Source organism: Mobula hypostoma, chromosome 7 (genome assembly GCF_963921235.1).
Source record: "Mobula hypostoma chromosome 7, sMobHyp1.1, whole genome shotgun sequence".
NCBI lineage: Eukaryota > Metazoa > Chordata > Chondrichthyes > Myliobatiformes > Myliobatidae > Mobula > Mobula hypostoma.
Genome location: NC_086103.1, coordinates 384377 through 405280, shown reverse-complemented (window position 1 = coordinate 405280; position 20904 = coordinate 384377). Strand labels below are relative to the sequence as shown.

Genomic DNA, 20904 nt, shown 5'->3' with positions numbered 1-20904 from the left:
GAGACAGCTTATCCACTGATGTCTACTATAAGCCTACTGACTCTCATAGCTATCTGGACTATTCCTCTTCTCACCCTGTCTCTTGCAAAAATGCCATCCCCTTCTCGCAATTCCTCCGTCTCCGCTGCATCTGCTCTCAGGATGAGGCTTTTCATTCCAGGACGAGGGAGATGTCCTCCTTTTTTAAAGAAAGGGGCTTCCCTTCCACCACCATCAACTCTGCTCTCAAACGCATCTCCCCCATTTCACGCACATCTGCTCTCACTCCATCCTCTCGCCACCCCACTAGGAATAGGGTTCCCCTGGTCCTCGCCTACCACCCCACCAGCCTCCGGATCCAACTTATTGTTCTCCGTAACTTCCGCCACCTCCAACGGGATCCCACCACTAAGCACATCTTTCCCTCCCCCCCCCACTTTCCGCAGGGATCGCTCCCTACGCGACTCCCTTGTCCATTTGTCCCCCCCATCCCTCCCTCCCTCCCCACTGATCTCCCTCCTGGCACTTATCCTTGTAAGCGGAACAAGTGCTACACACGCCCTTACACTTCCTCCCTTACCACCATTCAGGGCGCCAGACAGTCCTTCCAGGTGAGGCGACACTTCACATGTGAGTCGGCTGGGGTGATATACTGCGTCCGGTGCTCCCGATGTGGCCTTCTATATATTGGCGAGACCCGACGCTGACTGGGAGACCGCTTTGCTGAACACCTATGCTCTGTCCCCCAGAGAAAGCAGGATCTCCCAGTGGCCACACATTTTAATTCCACATCCCATTCCCATTCTAACATGTCTATCCACGGCCTCCTCTACTGTCAAGATGAAGCCACACTCAGATTGGAGGAACAACACCTTATATTCCGTCTGGGTAGCCTCCAACCTGATGGCATGAACATCGACTTCTCTAACTTCCGCTAATGCCCCACCTCCCCCTCGTACCCCATCCGTTATTTATTTATATACACACATTCTTTCTCTCACTCTCCTTTTCCTCCCTCTGTCCCTCTGACTATACCCCTTGCCCATCCTCTGGGTCCCCCCCCCCTTGTCTTTCTCCCTGGGCCTCCTGTCCCATGATCCTCTCATATCCCTTTTGCCAATCACCTGTCCAGCTCTTGGCTCCATCCCTCCCCCTCCTGTCTTCTCCTATCATTTCGGATCTCCCCTTCCCCCTTCTACTTTCAAATCTCTTACTAGCTCTTCCTTTAGTTAGTCCTGACGAAGGGTCTTGGCCCAAAACGTCGACTGTACCTCTTCCTGGAGATGCTGCCTGGCCTGCTGCGTTCACCAGCAACTTTGATGTGTTTTGCTTGAATTTCCAGCATCTGCAGAATTCCTGTTGTTTTCATCATAGAGAAGCCACTTCTCCGTACTCTGGTAATAAAACTGGTCATAAGATGAAGCTGCGAGTCACACTGCAATTGTTAAGTCTTCCGATCTGAGATCTTCTCTGCTGATCACAAACACACAAATTTTTTTTGTCAGGTGCGTTAGTGGGCAGAAGGACAAAGCGTCATCAATACATTACCGGAAGTTACAGGAAGTAGAATGTCAGTGTTCTGAAGCTACCGGACCACTACGCCAAAAACTTTATATCCCCGTACTCATTCTCTGGACTTTGTATTCTTGATCAGGCCAGAATGCTTGGCTTGCATAGTAACTCTGTTCTGTCCCTCGCGTGACCCCGAGCTGTCACTTTAATTCTGCATCCAGTCACATCTTGACCTCTTTGTGGTTTAGACACACACTGAAGTTCGAGATAAATTTGTAGAGGACCACCTCATCTTTCCTCTGTGAACCCGCCACAATGCTTCGGATGCACCAGGAAATCTGACAAGGGCGGATGGTTACCATTTACACCTTTTCATCCCATCTATTGTTTACCTCTTCTCTCATTAACACTCTCTTTCACCCCATCTATTTGTTATGTCTCCACTTTATCACAGATTGTCCATCTTTTTTCTCCCGTCCCTCTCATGCATTCTCCGCAATTTAAGAAACTACCTCTTTCCCACCTCGCCGATTTAAACAAAAAAGCGAGCACTCCCTCCGCTGCCGCTTGCGTAAACTTTGACATAGTTAAGCAACTTTCATTGATTTTTTCATTGTTTAAAAAGTTTTATTCTTAAGTAAACTACAGAAAGGTAAAACATTTTTTTTTGGGGGGGTGCTCCTTGGGAGAGGATTGGAAGAGAGTTTGGGCATTTATTGGATCCGGATTCAGTGTTAGAAGAGCTGTTAGTGGCCTGTGCTCCTCCTCTTTAACAGCTGATTTCTCACTTTGACGCGCCTCGTCTGCGCTGCTCTCTCACTCGCCGATTGTTAAAGTGACACAAACGGCAGGCAGTGAGTGAGTCAAGAAGGCGCGCACACAGTGTCGGGCAGCACAAACAAAAAAGTGAGGATTTTCCTGAGTCAGCTCCGGGTACTGCGGTGCGAGTGTGCAAAAGGTATGGCAATTGCTAAATAATTCAATCGACTCTTTCCTTGGGAGTGGTTTCAGCAAGGGTACAATATGAATCAGAGGCAAGATTCTGTTCTGTTCAACTTGTTTATAAATTAGCTACTGTTTGAACTTGTGCGTTACCGACAACGAAACTTGAGCGTTTCGCTACTGAAAGCAGGCGGACAATCAGCTGCGGGTATAATTACGGGAACTGATAATGCTGAAATGAATGGGTATTTTGCTATACGCTGTCGGCTATATCGTTGGCTTGAAGTTTTCTGATCAGAAACCTCAATGTTCACAGCAGTGTTTGATCACTGTGTTTGACTCGACTCCAGTGGTATTGATTATGATACGGAATGGACTTGGTGTGTATTTGGATTAATACACCGCTGCCGGGTAGGCTTATCCCAAATGGTCCCCGTGTTAATGGTTTTCCCGACGTAGGTACCAACGAGGATTGCATTGGTGAAGCAAGGCTGGGAGATTTGGTTTTTCCATATGGATTACCAATGAGGGTTCTACTGAAAGCTTGAGAGCTCCATTGGTGAAACACCGACTCTGATACGTGGTAATGAATATCACTTACCGACGGTGCATGGTAGAAGCTGGCATGTGCGTTCTATTGCAAAAATTCGAAGTTCAAAGTAAATTTCCTGTCAAAGTACCTTTATGCCATCATATACAACCCTGAGATTCATTTTCTTGCGGGCATACGCAGTTAATCCAATAAACACAATAGAATCAATCGCACCCAATAGGACAAACAACCAATGTACAAGAGAAACCAATTATGCGAATACAAAAAAAAAGTAGAGTTCAATAGTAAAATATAGCAGAGGCAATGAACAATTTCTCTATACCCATATCAATGTATTGTTTTGGCATAATATCTTGGTCGGAAATGGAACTGAAATGATAAATTTTAGAAAACGCCGTGTACACTCGAACGCAACTTCGATTAACACACTACCTAGGACAGAAGGAGGAAGAGGACTAACAGACACAAAAAAAAACACACGTCAGATAAAACTTCTAATGGTACATTTTCATCAATGAAAACAGAATTTAGTACTCCACGCAAACACATGCAAGTCTGATTAGTAGTACACACCACTAAACTTAAAGGAAAGCATAACCCAAAAAATGAAATAATCACTACAGAAGAAAAGGTTAACCAATGGAAGAGCATGATCCTTCATGGAAGACATTCCGACAATCTGAGCAGACTAGATGTCCGCAAGGAAGTGTCCAATGCCTGTCTCAGATTTGGAGAGCTCTTCCCAGAAACAGAAGGGTTCCTTGTGGCAATACAGGACCAGGTGATTAACATTAAAAAAAATGAAAAATACATAATAAAAGACCAACACATTCAAGTCAGATGCAGAAAATGTATTGAAACCAGAAACAATGCAACATATTACAGGATCCTTCAGCAGTATAACTCAATCTGATTACTTACACAGGCACAATCAAATGGCAAATATTACTTACCAAAATATTGCTTTAAAATACAAAACTCATAAAAGACACCATACCTTACTATAAATACACAAATGATTCAATTTTTGGAGTCAGAGTCCCACAAATTATATTACTGCTGATCCATTGTTGCAGTAATACATTATTCCATAATAACTGTCCAGTTATAATAATACAGGATAAACAAGCAAGAACAAATTATTTAATAGATATAGTCATTCCAATCACACATAACGTATAGAAATCAATAAGTGAAAAACACCAGAAGTATGCTGAATTAAGAGAGTAACTTGAAAGACAATGAAACAGAAACAGGGTATACATTGTCCCAATGGTAATATCTACAACTGATATCATTCCAAAGTCACTACACAATAGCATTAAACAATTAGGCCTACATAGCAATATTTATGTAAATCTTCAGGAAGCCACAATACTAAACGCTATTAGAATAGTCTGAAAGTTCCCAACACATGAGCAATGAGTGTGCTTGGCTTTGCCCCATACCTCAGGATGTATCAGACTGAGCTGAGAAAAAAAGTACAATGATAATCATGATAATTAATAAATAAATTAAATAAATAAACAATAAGTATTGAGAACATGAGATGAATAGTTCTTGAAAGTGTGTCTTTAAGTTGTGGGAACAGTTCAGTGATGGGCCGAGTGAAGTTATCCCGTCTTGTTCAAGAGCCTGATGGTTGAGGGGTAGTAACTGTTCACCACACCTGATGGTATGAGTTCTGAGGCTCCTGTACCTTCTTCCTGATGGCAATAGGGAGAAGAGAGAATGACCTGGGTGGTGGGGGTTATTAATGATGCATGCTGCTTTCCTGCAACAGTGCTCTGTGTAGATGTGCTCAATGGCTTTACCCGTGATCAACTGAGTCATATCCACCACATTCGGTAGGATTTTCCTGACAAGGGCATTGATGTTTCCATACCAGGCCGTGACGCAACCAGTCCGTATATTCTCCACCATACATCTATAAAAGTTGTCAAAGTTTTAGATGTCATGTCAAATCTTCACAAATGTCTAAGGAAGTAGGGATGTAGACATGCTTTCTTCGTAAAGGCATTTATGTGCTGGACCTAAGACACTTCCTTTGAAGTGATAACACTGAAGAATTTAAAGTTGCTGACACTCTCCACTTCTGATCCCTTGATGAGGGCTGGCTCATGGACCTCGGGTTTCCTTCTCTGTATTCAACTCTGTGATCTTGCTGACACTGAGTAAGAGGTTGCTGTTATGACACCACTCAGCCAGATTTCCAATTTCACTCCTGTATGCTGGTTTGTCACCACCTCTGATTTGGCCTACGACTGTGATGTCATCAGCAAACTTAAACATGGCTTTGGAGCTGTGTTTAGCCACAGTCATAGGTATAAAGTGAGTAGAGGAGGGGGCTAAGCACACAGCCTTGTGGTGCACCTGTGATGATGGAGATTGTGGAGAAGATGATGCTACTAGTCTGATCTGATTGGGATATGCACGTGAGGAAATCAAGGATCCAATTGCACAAGCATGTATTGAGACCAAGGACTGAAAGCTTATTTATTTATTAATTTTGACAGGGTGATAGTATTGATTGCTGAGCTGTAGTCTGTGAAGAACATTCTGATCAATGCACCTTCGCTGTCCATATGTTCCTGGCTTGAGTGAAGAGCCAATAAAATGACAACTGCTGAGGACCTGTGGTGCTGGTAGACAAATTGGAGTGGATCCAAGTCACTTCTCAGACAGTTTATATAGTTCATCACCAATCTCTCAAAGTACTTCTTTACAGTGGATGTAAGTGCTACCGGATGATAGTCATTGAAGCAGGTTACCATGTTCTTCTTAGGCACTAGTATAATTGAAGCCTGTTAAGGCAGTTGGGTACCTCAGACTGCCAAAGCAAGAGGTTAAAGACATTGGTTAGCAATCCAGCCAGTTAATCATCATCATCATCATCAGGTGCCATGCCCAGTTTGAGCTTTGACTGCCATGGCCCACACACACCTGTTTCGGGTCAAGTGGATCAATTCATTGGTATTAATTTCCAGTTCTCTGGCTGCTGTCTCCATCATTATTTGTCGTTGTCTTCCTCTCGCTTTCTTCCCTTCAGTCTTTCCCATAATTACCGTGCATTCTAACTCCTCTTTCCTAATCACATGTCCAATGAAGTTACATTGCCTTTTCATGATCTCATACATTATTTCTTTTTTTGTGTTTGCTTTGTTCATGACATCCTCGTTAGATATTCGTTTTGTCCATTGTATTCTTCGCATCCTCCTCAAAAACCACATTTCTGCTGCTTCAATTCGTTTCCTCATGTTACTAGATATTGTCCAACATTCTGACCCATATACCATAACTGGATAAATGTAACATTTCAGTGCTCTGAGGTGGGTTGTCATGCCTAGTTTAGTATTGGTCTTCATTCTTGTAAAGGTGCCTTTTGCCATCCTTATTCTTCTTTTGATGTCCAAATCGCACCTGCCATCTGATGTCACCCAGCTTCCTAAGTAGCAAAAGTTCTTTACTTGTTTTATGTCTTCCCCATTTATTCTCAGCCTGCAGATAGGATTCTCCTCCTTTTTGGATATTACCATACATTCTGCCTTTTTGTAATTGATAGGTAGACCCATTTTTGCACTTTCTTCAACTGTTATATCAATTAAGTTTTGTAGTTCTTCCTCCATACTTGCAATTAACACAGTGTCCTCTGCATATCTGAAATTATTGATGTTTTCACCACCCACTTTGATTCCCAAGATGTCTCTTATTTTTTGTAATATTGTTTCACTGTACACATTAAATAAATCAGGGGAGAAAACACACCCTTGTCTAACGCCTGTCTTGATTTTCATAAACTGACTCACTTCTCCATCTATTCTTACAGCAGCAGTTTACTCCCAGTACAGATTTCTGATTAGGCGGAGGTCTTTCGAATCTAGATCTAGAGTTTTCTGTAATATTTTGAATAACTTATTGTGCTTCACTTTATCAAATGCTTTTGTGTAGTCGATAAAACAAACAAACAAATCTTTTTGCACTTGAATAGCTCGTTCTGGTAGTATCCTTAACATCAATATTGTGTTTCTTGTACCTTTGTCTTTCACAAAATCACATTGTTCTTTGCCTGTTTCAGCTTGTATCTTACTTTCAGCTCTTGTCATCAAAATTCTTAGAAGTATCTTGGTGATATGACTCATTAAACTTATGGTCCTATGTAATCAGCACAGATCTTTAGATCTCAGACAGGCACCCCACCTGGCCTAGGTGCTTTCCATGGTTCACTCTCTTGAAGAATGTTCTTACATCAGCCCCAGAGACTGCACTCACAGGGTCATTGGGGGCTGTCAGAGTTTGTGAAGATTCCTCCATGGTTTGATGGTTAAAGCAAACATAGAAGGCATTGAGCTCATCTGGGAGCGAAGTCTTGTTGTCACCTATGTCGCTTAGTTTCATTTTTTAGTGGTAATAGCCTTCAAGCCTTGCCACAGCTGTCGAACATCCATCAATGATTCAAGTTTGGTCTAGAATTGCCACTTCACACAGAGATGGCTTTCTGGAGATTGTATGTGTACCTCTTGTTCTTATTTGCTCACCAGACCCGAATGCCTTTCATTTGGGCCTCAGCAGATTGTAGATCTCACAGTTTATTCAAGGTTTCTAGTTGGGGAAGACTGAATGATTTTGATGGGACACATTTGTTTATGACTGTTTTTATAAAGTTTGTGACAATCATGATGTATCGGATCAGATGCTCTGATGAGTCCTTGAATATGGCCCAGTCCACTGATGTCAAACAACTCCTCTGTCTCCCATCACCTCCTCCTTATTGTCTTTATCTCTGGAGTCTTGCTCTTTAGCCTCTTCCTGTATGCAGGAAGGAGGGCAGCCACGTGATGAGATTTCCTGAAATGCAGTCTAGGCATGGAATGCTAGGCATTCCCAACTGTAGTATAGCAGTGGTTGATGCATTGGGACCCTTAATACTGCAGGTTATATGTTGATGATAAATGGACAGAGGTTTCTTCCTAAAAGCTCTGACAATGATTTGAAAGGCTTTGGGGTAGGCTGTTTCTTGTTTGCTGATGGTAGTGCTCAGTGCTTCAGTATTGCTTGGAGTTCTCTCTCCTCCCTCTCTAATCTCATGGCGATATTCCTTCATCCACTTAAAGGTGCCATACTTTCAAACCTGAGCATTAAGTCTGCTGAGTCCCTCCTTCAGAAGACAATGAAGTGGTTAGTTTCTTAAGATAGTTCGAAAGTACATGACTTAAAGGGAAAACATAGATTGCAGTGAGAGTAGTTCAGAAGTATATTTAAAAGTTTTGTAAACTGCCCTCAGCACGTCGCCATGGTTCACCAGTGCCATCTTGCCTACTTGTATCGGTCATTGTAAGCATGTGATTTCTTTGGTACATTGAGTTTAGAAGATATTTATGTACTTTAATAATAAATTTATTTTGTACTTTGAACTACCTCTCATGCATTCTCCTCTGTGGTTATAGAACATAGAACAGTACAGCACAGTACAGGCCCTTCGGTCCACAATGTTGTGCCGACCCTCAAACCCTGCCTACCATATAAGCCCCCACCTTAAATTCCTCCATATACCTGTCTAGTAGTCTCTCAAACTTCACTAGAGTATCTGCCTCCACCACCACCCTCTGCCTTCTGCAGGCAAGCCAATTCCGAATCCACCTGGCCAAACTTCCCTCGATCCCATGCCTTCTAACTTTCTGAATAAGCCTACCGTGTGGAACCTTGTCAAATGCCTTACTAAAATCCATATAGATCACATACACTGCACTACCCTCATCTATATGCCTGGTCACCTTCTCAAAGAACTCTATCAGGCTTGTTAGACACGATCTGCCCTTCACAAAGCCATGCTGACTGTCCCTGATCAGACCATGATTCTCTAAATGCCTATAGATCCTATCTCTAAGAATCTTTTCCAACAGCTTTCCCACCACAGACGTAAGGCTCACTGGTCTATAATTACCCGGACTATCCCTACTAACTGTTTTGAACAAGGGGACAACATTCACCTCCCTCCAATCCTCCGGTACCATTCCCGTGGACAACGAGGACATAAAGATCCTAGCCAGAGGCTCAGCAATCTCTTCTCTCACCTCGTGGAGCAGCCTGGGGAATATTCCATCAGGTCCCGGGGACTTATCTGTCCTAATGTATTTTAACAACTCCAACACCTCCTCTCCCTTAATATCAACATGCTCCAGAACATCAACCTCTCTCATATTGTCCTCACCATCATCAAGTTCCCTCTCATTGGTGAATACCGAAGAGAAGTATTCATTGAGGACCTCGCTCACTTCCACAGCCTCCAGGCACATCTTCCCACCTTTATCTCTAATCGGTCCTACCTTCACTCCTGTCATCCTTTTTTTCTTCACATAATTGAAGAATGCCTTGGGGTTTTCCTTTATCCTACTCGCCAAGGCCTTCTCATGCCCCTTTCTTGCTCTTCTCAGCCCCTTCTTAAGCTCCTTTCTTGCTTCCCTATATTCCTCAATAGACCCATCTGATCCTTGCTTCCTAAACCTCATGTAAGCTGCCTTCTTCCTCCTGACTAGATTTTCCACCTCACTTGTCACCCATGGTTCCTTCACCCTACCATTCTTTATCTTCCTCACCGGGACAAATTTATCCCTAACGTCCCGCAAGAGACTTCTAAACATCGACCATGTGTCCATAGTACATTTCCCTGCAAAAACATCATCCCAATTCACACCCGTAAGTTCTAGCCTTACAGCCTCATAATTTGCCTTTCCCCAATTAAAAATTTTCCTGTCCTCTCTCATTCTATCCTTTTCCATGATAATGCTAAAGGCCAGGGAGTGGTGGTCACTGTCCCCCAGATGCTCACCCACTGAGAGATCTGTGACCTGACCCGGTTCATTACCTAGTACTAGATCTAGTATGGCATTCCCCCTGGTCGGCCTGTCCACATACTGTGACAGGAATCCATCCTGGACACACTTAACAATTCTGCCCCATCTAAACTCTTGGAACTAATCGGGTGCCAAACAATATTAGGGAAGTTAAAGTCACCCATGATAACAACCCTGTTATTTTTGCACCTTTCCAAAATCTGCCTCCCAATCTGCTCCTCTGTATCTCTGCTGCTACCAGGGGGCCTATAGAATACCCCCAATAGAGTAACTGCTCCCTTCCTGTTCCTGACTTCCACCCATATTGACTCAAAAGAGGATCCTGCTACATTACCCACCCTTCCTGTAGCTGTAATAGTATCCCTGACCAGTAATGCCACCCCTCCTCCCCTTTTTCCGCCCTCCCTATCCCTTTTAAAGCACTGAAATCCAGGAATACTGAGAATCCATTCCTGCCCTGGTGCCAGCCAAGTCTCTGTAATGGCCACTACATCATAATTCCATGTATGTATCCAAACTCTGAGTTCATCACCTTTGTTCCTGATGCTTCTTGCATTGAGGTACACACATTTCAGCCCTTCTACGTTACTGTCTTTACACCATTTATTCTGCTTCTCTTTCCTCAAAAGCTCTCTGTATGTTAGATCTGGCTTTACTCCATGCACTTCTTTCACTGCTCTATCGCTCTGGGTCCCATCCCCCTTGCAAATTAGTTTAAACCCTCCCGAACCATGCTAGCAAACCTACCTGCAAGGATACTGCTCCCCCTCGAGTTCAGGTGCAACCCATCCAATCTGTACAGGTCCCACCTTCCCCAGAAGAAATCCCAATGATCTAAAAATCTAAAACCCTGCACCCTGCACCAACTCCTCAGCCACGCATTCAACTGCCATCTCCTCCAATTCTTACCATCACTGTCACGTAGCACTGGCAGCAATCCTGAGAACGCCACCCTTGAGGTCCTGTTCTTCAGCCTTCTGCCTAGTTCCTGAAACTCACTCTTCAGGACCCTCATGCCTCTTCCTGCCTATGTCGTGGGTCCCACCATGCATCAAGACTTCTGTTTGGTTTCCCTCTCGTACCAGGATGTCTTGCACCCGGTCAGAGACATTCCGGACCCTGGCACCAGGGAGGCAACAAACCATGCGGATGTCTTTCTCACGTCCACAAAATCTCCTGCCTGCTTCCCTGACTATAGAGTCTCCAATGAGGAGACATGTTCCTAGATCTAGCCTAATTCTATTTTGTAATCAATGATTTAGTACTCTATAAAACATGGAAAGTGTTTTTGATGTTGGTTTATTTCTCACTGCACCCTTCATTCATTTCCCTTTCACCCATCCTCCCAAGCCCATCAGTTTGGAAACTTGGCTTATCATTGGTCCTGATCTGGAAATCACCAATCATAGCTCAAAGCATCATTTTCAGACTTCAGGATGTGGTGCTACAGAACCACAGAATATGGAAGCAAGCTATTAAGCCCATTGAGTCCCTGAGGGTCATCACCTTGTCATGAAGCGGCCTGTGAGTTCCTGAGATCCCAAGAGCAATACTATTGGCTATTTAGCCATTTGGAGCTCCTGGTAGGGTCACAATGGCAGTAAGGTCAAAGGGGAGGTTCCAGGCAAAGAGTGGTCCAACCAAGACCTAAACAGTAGAGTTGGTAAAAGATGATTGTACACCACAATGATAATGAAAGTGGAGGAAGGCTGAGGCAGTGAAGAGTCTGCAGTCATCTTGCATTCAATGCCACTGGACCCTGAGCCTGATCTGTCATGGACCCTTTGGTAGCTCCCCATACATCAGCCTCCCCATTAAACAAAGTCATGCATAGATGTTGTCTATTAAGTGAATCCACCCTAAACCCCTTAGGAGAACATCCTGCTTGACTTGAGTGATCGAACTACAACTATGACTGACTCAGTGTAAGAGCATTTTAGCTTGTTCAATTACTCATCGTTTCTCTGTAACCCTGCCAATTCCTTCCTTTCTGATATTGCACTGAAATGGACTTTTTTGTTTTAAATGTGTGCTTTTTTGTAAAAATTGTCTAATTTCTATTTAATGTATGTGTTTCCTGTTAACTTTGCTTGTATGATGTTTTGTGCCAATGATGCTGCTATGTTTTCATTGCATCTGTGCACATCTGCATTTATTGCATATCACAATAAACTTGACTTTAACTTTAATCCAACTCCTTCCGTGAGTCACAGTGGAATCTGCCCCACTATCTCTATGCTTTTATTAAAAAATGATGTCACTTATGTTCTTTGGCCAATCACATTTCTTCATTGTTCTTCTGGTTTTGACCCTTTGCCAATGAGAACAGTTCCCCTTCATGACTTTAAATATGTCTGTAATCAATGTGACTTCCTCTGTCCGAAGGAGAACAATACCAGCTTCTCTATCCTTTGCAGATAACTAATGTGCCTATTTCCTGAAAACAATACAGTAATTTTCTTTTTCACCTTCTCCTACCCTTTTATAATTTTCCTAAAATGTGACCTACAGACCTGGACACAGTGCACTAGCTGTTTTATAAGGAATTGTTATGACTTCTTTGCTCTTCTATCCAATTGATCTATTTAAAAAGCCAGGACAACTTCATTCATGATAAGTGTGGATACTGTAAGTTGCCAACCATCAGGCTCCTGAACCAGTGTGGATAACTTCACTCACTTCAACACTAAACTGATTCCACAACCAATGGACTTGTTTTCAAGGGCTCTACAACTCATGTTCTCAGTAACATCTATTTATCTGTATATCCACCTGCTTTCTTGCATTGGCAGAGTTTTTCATCATATTGGTTATCATTCTTGTGTGTAGTTCTAGCGACCTGCTGCCAACATAGCGTGCCCATACCTTACTAACCCTCGCACATATGTCTTCGGAATGTGGGAGGAAATTGGTGCACTTGGGGGAGACCAATGCAGTCTTGAGGAGGACAGATCGACTGGTGCTACCAAGCCTCTAGGAGGGATCGTTGATTATGCTCACTGCTTTTCCAAGCCAGTTGGCAGTATAGACAGAGTCAATGGAGGGGACGCTGGTTTTCGTGATGGACTAGGCTGAACTCTCAGTTCTCCATTTGTTTATTCTCTTCCTGCCTTTTTTCTTCTTGCTACTGGCATCAGGAAAGAGGTACAAGATTCTTAGGACCCATGCCACCAGGTTCAGAAACAGTTATTAACCTTCAACCATCAGGCTCCTGAGCCAGTGTGGATAACTTCAATAATCTCAATATTATTTATTTACTTAATTATTATTGTTACTATTTTTATTAGACTTTTATTTTTCCTCAGCTCAAGCGGGTAAAGCCGATGGTAGGGAATAGCCAAGAACGCTCATTTCTCAATTGTATGAAACCTTCAAATTATTCTAGTGGTGTTTAGTATTGTGGTTTTCTGAAGACTTACATAAATATTGTTATGTGGGACTAATTGTTCACTGCTATTATGTAGTAATTTTGGAATGATATCTGTTGTAGATATTACTATTGGGACAATAGAAATATACCTTGTTCGTGTTCCATAGTTTTTTAATTTCCTCTCTTAATTGAGCACATTCCTCCTGTTTTCCATTTACTTTATGTGTGTTTGGAATGACTATATATATATAAAGTAAGTTGTTCTTGTTTGTTTATCCTGTAATAATATATGTAGACAGTTAATATAGATTGCCCGATGTGTAATAATGCATTAGGCTTAATATGATTCGTAGTACTCTGACTCTAAAACTGGATCAGGCTTGTACCTAAAGTAAGGTATGATGTCTTTTATGTGTATGTATTTTAAAGCAAGATTTTAAGGAATGATGCTTGCCTCTTGATTGTGCCTGTGTGAGTTAAACTGCTGCAGGATTCTGTAATGCATTGGATTGTTTCTATTTTCTCTTGGTATTTTCTGCCTTTAGCATGTTGAATTGTTGGTCTTTTATTATGCACTTTTGATTATTTCTTCTGTTAACCACCTGGCCCTGTATTGCCACAATGCACCCCTCTGTTTCTGGAGAAGAGGTTTCCAACATGAGCCAAGTGTTCGACACTTCCTTGTTGACATCTGGTCTTCTTAGATTGTGGAGATGTCTTCCATGGTGGGTCATGCTCTTCCATTGATTCACTTTTCCTTCAATATGATAATTTCTTCATTTTTCTGGGTTGTTCTGTCATTTAAGTTTAGTGCTGTGTACTTATTGGAATTGCTTATGCTTGTATGAAGTTCTAAATCCTGTTTTTACTAATGAAAATATATTCTTAGAAGTTTTATCTGACTGTACAGTAAATTTTTAATGTCTTTTATTCTTCTTCCCCCTTCTGCCAAAGGTAGTGCTAACCTAAATGCATTCCAGTGTACATAGTATTTTCTAAAATTTGTCATTTCAGTTCTTACTTTTCTCAGTAAATTTTCCAGATTGGTTCCAGACCAAGATATTATGCCAAAGGAATATATTAGTATGGGTACAGCAAAAGTGTTTATTTCCTTTGTTATATTTTTACTGTTGAGATCTATTTGGCAGATTTTCCAAGCCCTGAAGTAAATTTGGCGAAACGTTTTCCCTTTATTGCATTATGCTCAATTTCACCTTTCTTTATCTTTGATGTCCTGTACTTACCTAGTCCAAAGTTCATGTTTATAACTTTTGAAAATAGTTTTACTATTTAAATTAATTGCTTAGCTTCACTGGTGAAAGACTGTATATTTCAAACATGCATGTAACAAGGTAAAATTAATTTGGTTGTTTCTGATTTGATGCTCTATTTGGTCTGATTCGGTAAATTAGAGTTGGTTTAAAGGTAGCCAAAACCACAATGAGCTGGAAAATGCCTCAGCTTATTTTGATAACGGTGGTTGTACTTTTTTGGCTGTTAATGGATAAGGTGCCAATGCTTCATCAGATTTTGTAGAAATTTCACAAGTATTTGGTGTAGTTTAGATATATTAAGAACTTCTATTAACTGTGGTGTGGGACAGAATCAAATGTCACTTTGTAGTCAGTATAACAACATAAAAGATTTCTGCTTTTCTGCTGGGCATGATTTAGATTTACAGAATCTATTATCAGTTGTTCTTTACATTCTTTCATACCCTTACGGCATCCATTCTGCTTTCTGTAAGTATATTGTGATTATCTGAGTGAGTGGTGATTAGTCGCTAGATACATGATGTTACAATTTTATACATAGTTTATAAAGAAGCAATAGGACGATATTTTGGTGGGTCATTTGTGATTTCTCCTTTAGGTAAAAGGTATGTTTTACCTTCCTTCAAAAATCTTATCATCACTATTATTTGTTTTTTTTTGTATTTGCACTGTTTGTCTTCTTGTCACTGTTTGGTTCCTTGTCACTCTGTGTGAAAATTTTCATTTACTCTATTGTATTTCTATGTTATTCTGTGAATACCTGCAAGAAAATGAATCTCAGGGTGGGATATGTGACATATATAGACTGATATTAAATCTACTTTGAACTTCGAAAGTTTGAAATGGTTTTCTGGAATTTCTCCTCCCTTCTATTTTCTCTGCTTCTAAGAAGTTCCATGGAACCCACTACTTGGTCCAACTGAAGGTCATCTGCAGTAATACGAGGATGGGCGTAAGCTTTAATTTGATAGAGACCAATGAGATGCTTTACAATATTAGGACACTATCTAAATTTATTGTTGTTATTGAGTAGCCTAGCCTGAGTCATCACCTTCAAATGGAAAATATTTTCTTTTTGAAGCTCTTCATACGAGTTTTGGCAATACTTTGCAACATAACAGGCTTATTTGGTTTGTGAAGCCGCTACAAGGCAATGGTGAGCCTCTTGTTCCTCTTTTGATCAATGAGTCACTCGATGTGAAGTTTCAAGAAACACAGCACATGAATTGCAAAAGAAATAGATTGTAATATAGAGGGAACTTGACTCCAAAACCCATGTGTGTGAAACATGTACCAAAAGGAGCAAAGACAGACATTAGGAAATTGAAACTTAAACGTAACTTTTGAGTGAAATCTGCTGTAGAATATAACCCTGTAATTTAAAAATTGTGAGCATAAGGGATGTGCTGGCATTGGAGAGAGTCCAGAGAAGGTTCATGAGAATGATTCCTGGAAAGGAAGGGTTAACATATGAGGAGTGTTTGATGGCTGTGAGCCTGCAGTCACTGGAGTTCAGAAGAATGAAGAGGGATCTCATTGAAACATCAAATATTGAAAGACCTAGATAGGGTGATCGTGGACAGGATGTTTCCTAGTGGGGAAGTCTAGGACCAGAGGGCACTGCCTCAAATTAGAAGGTTGCCTCTTTAGAACAGAGATGAGGAATTTCTTCAGCCAGAGACTGGAGAATCTATGGAATTCATTGCCACAGAGGACCGTGGAAGATAAGTCACTGGATATACTTAAAGTGGAAGCCAAGTCACTGGATATATTTAAAGTGGAGGTTGTTACTTTCTTGATTTGTAAGGGCATGGGGACAGGGCATGAGAAGGTGGCACTGAGAGGGATATTAAGTGAGCCATGATTGAATGGGCTGAATGGTTTAAGTCTGTTCTGATGATATGCTTTATGGTTTTATGGAAATTTGTTGTGGATTCTAACCCTGTTATTCAAAACCTTGCGCTGAAAGAAAACACATGAGTAAAACCATTCCCAGAGAGTTGCACTCTGGCATTTCCTTGAAAGAAGAACTACTTGGGTTTTAGAAAAAATTGAATCAGAGAGAAAGAACTGCTGAGTAGCTTCTGTAATTCTGTATTATTTTTAAGAATGGTCAATTTGCAGTGTCTTTTGATCTGTTTTTAAAGAACTACAGTGTGGAAGAACAGCTGTATATGGATGGAAAGCTGGAAGTTATTAGCAGCTGGCTGATTTTGATCAGCAATTTTTGTTGTGGAATCAGGGTAGATGTTACTCATTATATTATATGCAGTTTGAAGCCTGAGGAAAATCTGCTGACAGTGATATCCACATGGGTGGGAATGGAAAAGTAGAACCTGCCTTTATGAAGCACCTTTCAGGCCCCAGGATATCCTCCTAACGCATATGTAGCCAATAGTGTTTTCTTGATGTAAAATGAGGTGCCATTACTGTTGAACCATGGTAGACGAGATGCATTCAGTAAAATTGCAAAATCTGCAGTAAGTTAATTATTTTTATTACATTATTGAGAGATGCAGTAAAGTAACAGGCCCTTCTTGCCCAACCAGCCTGTTCCACCTAATTCCAATTAACCTACTAACCCGTGCGTCTTTGAAAAGTGGGATGAAACCAGAGCACCAGGAAAAAACCCACACAGTCATGGGGAGAACATACAAACTCGTTACAGGCAGGTCACTGCTGATTTAATAGTGTTGCACTGAATGTGATGTTGCTGTGCCGACCCCTATCAGATAGTCTGCTTTGAAGATGAATGATTGATAAATATTGACAGAGAATTAAGTGTTTCCCTACTCTGTCTCAAGCAAATAACATAAGGTATTCTATTTCTGCCTGATTCTTCAGATTAATATCTCATTTAAATGACACTTCCATCTTTTCAAAGTCAAAAGTCAAAGTAAAATTTATTACCATATACGGTACCATGGTCCAGTTGCAGTCAATAGGACTAGGGGTTTAAATGGGTCGGCACAAACTATATGGGCTGAAGGGCCCGTTTCTGTGCTATAGTTCGCTTTGACTCTATGTCTGTATCTACATTCTTCAAATTCATTTTCTTCCAGGCATTTAAAAAAAAATAAAGAAATACAACAGAATTTACTAAAAGAAATACATGCAAACAAAGACTGGCAAACAATGAGCAAACAGAGACAAGTTGTGGAAATCAGTCAATGCTGAGATATTGAGTTGTAAAGCATCCTTGAAAGTGAGTCTGTCAGTTGTGGAAACAGTTCAGAGTTGTGGTGAGTGAAGTTAACCACAATGGTTCAGGAACGTAATGGTTAAACTTAATAACTGGTCCTGATCCTGGTGGTTTGGCACTAAGGCTCCAGTACTTCCTGCCCAACGGTAGTAGTGAGAAGAGGACAAGACTTGGATGGTGCTGTCCTTGATGATGGATGCAGCTTTCATGTGGCAGTGCACCATGCAACTGTGCTCAAAAGTACTGTTCCTTGCAAAGTGATCTTAACAACTTGAACTAAGAACAAAAATTGTTGGAAACGTTCAGTAGGTCAGACCAATTGAAAACAGAATTAGAGTTCATGAGCTCCATGCACAAAATGCTGGAGGACCTCAGCAGGTCAGGCAGCATCAATGAAAAAGAGTAAACAGACAAAGTTTCAGGCCAAAACCCTTCTTCAGGATTGAAATCGAAGGGGGAAGACACCACCATAAAAGGTGGGGGGAGGGCAAGGAGGCTAGGTAGAAGGTGATATCTGAAGCCAAGTGGGTGGGAAAGGTGAACTGGAGAGGAAGGGATCTTATAGGAGAGGAGACTGGACCATAGAAGAAAGGGAAGGAGGAGGGGACCCAGATGAAAGTGATAGGCAGGTGAGAAAAGGTAAAAGGCCTGAATGGGGAACGTGGCGGGGAGTGGAATTAGAGTTGATGTTTCAAAGCTGAACAGTCTTTACTGAAACTCTATACTCACATGCACAGAAGGAGACTTGAACTCATCCGGTACTGTGCAGAAAGTCTTAAGCACATGTATATAGCGAGGGTGTTTGAGACTTTGGCACAGTGCTGTATTTCTCAACATGGAGCAGAGAACAAGTTTGTAAATCTGGTGGGAGCAAAGAAGGTTGGGAATAGTGAGAGTGGTGCACTGTGGCAGGGGTGTGGCACAGGTGGCAGAGAAGGAGTGCCAGGGCGTGTTTGAGACACCAGGCAAAGTCATTTGATTCCAAACAACTGGTTTATTGATCATTGCATAATGTCGCTGGTGCTTCCTGCTCCGTCCTCTCTCCTTCCCCTTTTTCCAACCATGATTCCCCTCTCCCTGCCCCCTTACCACTCTCAGTTCACAGAAAAGACTGTGGCAGCAGTACAGTGCAATACATAAAATTACTGCAGTACTCTGCAAATGTCTTCGGAACCACAGCTCTCTGTATATGTGACTTTTGCTCAGTACTCTATCCCTGGGATGTGGAGAGGAAAGCGTTGTTAACTGATGGGTGCTGCCTTCAAACAAAGGTAAGTACTATAATTGATTAGAAGTTACTGATTTCTGGAGTAGTATCAGGAATAAGGACAATTTTGTTCACTAGTTTGCTTTATCATGGCAGAAGCCTCAGCAACATTGAGGATATCTTCAAAAGGCGACATGTCAAAAAGACAACATCCATTATTAACATAGAACATAGAATAGTACAGCACAGTACAGGCCCTTCAGCCCACAATGTTGTGCCAACCCTCAGACCCTGCCTCCCATATAACCCCCCACCTTAAATTCCTCCATATACCTGTCTAGTAATCTCTTAAACTTCACTAGTGTATCTGCCTCCACCACTGACTCAGGCAGTGCATTCGACGCACCAACCACTCTCTGAGTAAAAAACCTTCCTCTAATATCCCCCTTGAACTTGCACCCCTTACCTTAAAGCCGTGTCCTCTTGTATTGAGCAGTGGTGCCCTGGGGAAGACACGCTGGCTATCCACTCTATCTATTCCTCTTATTATCTTGTACACCTCTATCATGCCTCCCCTCATCCTCCTTCTCTCCAAACAGTAAAGCCCTAGCTCCCTTAATCTCTGATCATAATGCATACTCTCTAAACTAGGAAACATCCTGGTAAATCTCCTCTGTACCCTTTCCAATGCTTCCACATCCTTCCTACAGTGAGGTGACCAGAACTGGACACAGTACTCCAAGTGTGGCCTAACCAGAGTTTTACAGAGTTGCATCATTACATCGCGACTCTTAAACTCTGTCCCTCGATGTATGAAAGCTAACACCCCATAAGCTTTCTTAACTACCCTATCTACCTGTGAAGCAACTTTCAAGGATCTGTGGACATGTACCCCCAGATCCCTCTGCTCCTCCACACTACCAAGTACCCTGCCATTTACTTTGTACTCTGCCTTGGAGTTTGTCCTTCCAAAGTGTACCACCTCACACTTCTCCGGGTTGAACTCCATCTGCCACTTCTCAGCCCACTTCTGCATCCTATCAATGTCTCTCTGCAATCTTCGACAATCCTCTACACTATCTACAACACCACCAACCTTTGTGTTGTCTGCAAACTTGCCAACCCACCCTTCTACCCCCACGTCCAGGTTGTTAAGGTCCCAGAACAGGTCCTTGTGGGACACCACTAGTCACAATCCTCCAATCTGAATGTACTCCCTCCACCACCACCCTCTGCCTTCTGCAGGCAAGCCAATTCTGAATCCACCTGGCTAAACTTCCCTGGATCCCATGCCTTCTGACTTTCTGAAAATAAGCCTACCCTGTGGAATCTTGTCAGATGTCTTACTAAAATCCATATAGATCACATCCACTGCACTACCCTCATCTATATGCCTGGTCACCTCCTCAAAGAACTCAATCAGGCTTGTTAGACACGATCTGCCCTTCACAAAGCCATGCTGACTTTCCCTGATCAGACCATGATTCCCTAAATGCCTATAGATCCTATCTCTAAGACTCTTTTCCAACAGCTTTCCCACCACAGACATAAGGCTCACTGGTCTATAATTACCCGGACTATCCCTACTAACTTTTTTGGACAAGGGGACAACATTCACCTCCCTCCAATCCTCCGGTACCATTCCCATGGACAATGAGGACATAAAGATCCTAGCCAGAGGCTCAGCAATCTCTTCCCTCGCCTCATGGAGCAGCCTGGGGAATATTCCATCAGGCCCCAGGGACCTATCCGTCCTAATGTATTTTAACAACTCCAACACCTCCTCTCCCTTAATATCAACATGCTCCAGGACATCAACCTCACTCATATTGTCCTCACCATCATCAAGTTCCCTCTCATTGGTGAATACTGAAGAGAAATATTCATTGAGGACCTCGCTCACTTCCACAGCCTCCAGGCACATCTTCCCACCTTTATCTCTAATCGGTCCTACCTTCACTCCTGTCATCCTTTTTTTCTTCACATAATTGAAGAATGCCTTGGGGTTTTCCTT

The 20904-nt window shown here is 42.1% G+C and overlaps 1 protein-coding gene across 4 annotated transcripts in view; it reads left to right on the top strand.

The window, feature by feature from the left end:
- The first annotated feature begins 2333 nt into the window (after positions 1-2333).
- Positions 2334-20904, top strand: part of arap3 (ArfGAP with RhoGAP domain, ankyrin repeat and PH domain 3) — a 375519-nt gene continuing 356948 nt past the window's right edge. For 3 of the 4 annotated variants that reach the window (XM_063052998.1, XM_063052993.1, XM_063052997.1), the window contains exon 1: positions 2334-2449. The gene's annotated coding sequence lies outside the window, so the exon portion shown is untranslated. The remainder of the gene's footprint in view (positions 2450-20904) is intronic. The other variant, XM_063052996.1, reaches the window with a different exon arrangement.